The sequence below is a fragment of the Tachysurus vachellii genome, chromosome 3, assembly GCF_030014155.1.
Source record: "Tachysurus vachellii isolate PV-2020 chromosome 3, HZAU_Pvac_v1, whole genome shotgun sequence".
Lineage (NCBI taxonomy): Eukaryota > Metazoa > Chordata > Actinopteri > Siluriformes > Bagridae > Tachysurus > Tachysurus vachellii.
In genome coordinates this window covers 4,495,666-4,499,376 of record NC_083462.1, presented here as the reverse complement: position 1 = coordinate 4,499,376, position 3,711 = coordinate 4,495,666, and positions in this window count along the sequence as shown.

The following is a 3,711-nucleotide window of genomic DNA, read 5'->3' as shown; positions in this document are numbered from 1 at the left end:
TAACACCATTTGTTTGTTTGTTTTGCTTTATTAGCTTATCAAGAGAGAGAATGAAAAAGTAGCTTATATCTGCTTTAACACCAAGTGGGCATAAAGTAGGCAAATGTTGGACGTGTGCTTGTATTTCTCATGTTATTCCCATGAGGTCATATCAGTTTACTTGAATTCACACGTGATACGTTTCTTGTTTCTCACATAATCATGTGAAATATTTGATTTTGTTTTGCAAGGGACAGTTAGCAGACATCATGATGGTAGCACAGCAAAGAAATACAAGTAATTTAAGAATGAATAAATAAACAACAACTCCAAAGATTTTTATTTTTACTAAAACAGCACAAAATTCTACACAGGTGTCTTAAAATATAGAGCCAAAGTAGTTTCAAAGTAATCTAACGAGCAACTTTGGTCTGTGCCAACTGGGACCTTGCTGAAGGGCTTTTGGGGTGTAGGGCCTGATTTGGGATCAGCCCCTGGCCTGTAGCCTATTCTCTGTTTCTGAGGCTTTGTTTCCATCTCTTGTGTCTTTCAAACTGTTGCCATGACATCATCGGTAACCCCGGGAAACCTATTGAATCAAGGGACCCAGGAAATGAGGTAATGGTTGTGGAATGTTGGGAAAGGACACAGAACAGAAATCCCCCTTTTCTAAGAGAGAGAGAGAGAGAAAAAGCATCTCATTTTATCCCATAGCATCTCAACCCATGGCGTCTCATTTTCTTCACCCCACAGTCATTAGTGTGACCGTTGTGTCCGAAGTGCTCATAAGCCTTCGGTGTTCATCTCTTTCCTTACAAACCAAATACAATAGGCTCAATAGACTCTGAGATGCCACAAAATGCCACAATGATCTCGTTCTACCACGAGCGCAACAATTTTAAAAAGAAAAAGAACTACAAAGACGCTGCATTTTTTAAAATAAATGCCCTTGGAGTGGAGGTAAAACCAAAACCAGACACCACTGGCATTATTCGACATACAGGAAAGAATTTAGGATCTGTGCTCATTTCTATTATAGGTTCATTAAACACATTAAATTCTGTATTCCTATAGGACAAAAGGTGTTGATCAACTGACAGGTGTTTGAGCTTCATGCGCTCAAATCTTTATACGATTTCTGGGTAATAATAGAGAGTTGTGCTCATTTTTACATGTTCGGTGGGTTAGTTCACTCCCAACAAATCGCCAATTTTGGCTGTATTCCTTCAAGCCAGCAGTGACTCTAAGGTGTTTACCACATGCACAAACATGTATACACTGAAATATTCACTCAAATAATATTGTCAAATATTATTCACTATAAATTCACTCAAATAATATATGTCGTGTCGAAGTCCAACTGATAAAGGATAGTGGTAGACAAATAAGCTAATCAGAATCGTATGGCACACCTGAATATCCAGTGAATCATCATACATATAACTAGACTGTGTCAAAAGCATGTTATACTATGCACAAAGAAATCATTTTAGAAGGTCTGAGCTAATTTCTCAGTGGTACGTTTCAAGCTCGACAATGGTCCAGTCACCCTGTGGTGAGCTTCCCTGTGTGGGGGAGTAGCTGCAAACAGAGGTGATGGTGGCTGATGCATTACTAAGTTGGTGCAGCATCTGGGGCCAGGAGCTACTCTCCAGTGGGCTGAGGGTTCCCCCTCCTTGCCCAGGCAGATAAAGCAGTGGTGGACAGCCATCGTCTCCTTCAAGCAACGATGCCTGGTGGATCAACTTCTGGACCACGTCCATCTTGTAATTCCAGTCTGGCTCATGCTTTGTCTGGGAGAGGTTTCTATTTGTTAGAGACAGAGGCAGGGGAGTTGGATTCTTCTGCCCTCCTGAATCTTTTCTCACGGGTGCATTGTTTTTCTCAACATTTTCATCCTCGATGATCTCCATGGCTTCATAGATGGTGCAGAGTCCATGTGAGGGGGAAATTCGGTTGGTTGACTGAATTTTTTGCTGTCTTTTAAGCCGCTGCTCTAGCTCGAGTTGCCACTGCAGGAGTTGTCGCCGCTGCCTGTGCTCTTGACAAAGTTGAATCTGCAGGAGCTCCTGACGTTGCCTCTTTAACTGCCTCTGCCATTCTATCCTCTGCCTTTCTTGCTTCTGCCACTGTCGCAGTGCTTGTTGCCTCTCAAGCTGCTTCTGGAGCTCCTGTCGTTGCCTCTCCCCTTCCAGCCATAGGCGCTGTTGTCTTTCTTGCTCCTGTCGCTGCCGGATGTGGCGAAGGTGGAGCTGGTGCTGCTCCAGGCGCTTCAGCTGACCTGCTCGTGGGGCTTGTGGCGGACGAGCAGCAGGAAGCCTTACAAGTTCTACCACCCAACTGGTTTGCTGCTTCTGCTGTTGAAGTTGGGGCATAAAGGGTTTGTAGTGCCGATGTGCATTTTGCACCAGGTAGTGATTGCCGTTGACCTCTGGAGAAGGTGACTGTATATTGCCATACTTTACTTCCTGCTGGCTTGGTAATGGAGAGTAACTGTATTCTGTGGAACAGTCAAGAGCGCTTACAATATTTGTTACTGTCAGAGAAGCAAATAACAGAGAGGGGTTTGGGGAAGTGAGGCATAAAAGATGAACCAGACTGAAGGTAGCATACTGACCATGGAGAGAGAAATAAATAAAAAAATCCACAATTCAAAACCCTAGCAGAATAATCATTGACAATCAAGTATCTTAAGGCAAGTCTTTACTAAAAAATAAAAGTTAGATTGTACTAAAAGATTTTCCAGTTCCAGTTGTAGTCAGTTGTAAAAATAGCTATACAATGTGTAACGTCTACAGTACAGGGATTAAAACATTTTGGCCCATCCTTTCCTCATATGGTCTGTTCTTCAAGATGTTACCCAATCAGATTCAGGCTTCTGTTCTGAGTTGTCTCCTGAAGGCTAGCTATTAATTTCCTTTTCAGGACTTTAATTCAATATAGAAAGCAAAATCAGTTTAGAAAACTTTCCAAATGGCAGGCGCAGACCTTTATCAGGAACTTTACTCGGCAAACTAAATTAATAACATCACAGTCAGCAAATTCTGACTTCTGCAGAAAGAAATCGCACGACCTCATGTTTAAACTAATAAACATAAGACCTTTCTATTTTGAGAGAACACACAGTTCCTTAAAAGATCATTTAACAAGGATCCACTTTTCTGCAGACAAACTGACACAACAGCTACACCAGTATGAGATGATGAAGATGATGATGATGATTATTATTATTATTATTGTATTGTAAGATCCAGTGATCCTCTGTTGGTTTGTGCCACAGGATGGTTTAATATGACTAAAGCTGTAGTGTATGAGGCCAACACAACATCGCAAGCAGCCTGGAGTGCGGGTCTTTTACGGAGAAAATGGATAAATGCATAAAATAGAGCAAAAAGAAAGAGCATTCAGGCTGATTCTGGATTGTGTGTAGCCTTATTTGAAGATCTACAGGTAACATGGAGGCTTGGAGACAGACAAGACGACCAGGAGTATGAGTTTATTCACATGTCTGGCTGTGTAGATTCTTATAACAGGGAGGGATAACATTATAGACCAGGGTACATGCTGGAGATGATGGGTGTAGACACCAGGGATGTCATTTCATCAAAATTCCATTTGGAGGTAACACCATTCCTGTTCCTAGTCAGACACCATAGGAATGCTCCAACGGGAGAAGTTCTTAATGGACACAAATGTCTTAGCACCATGCAGGAAATAAGAAACAGGAACAGG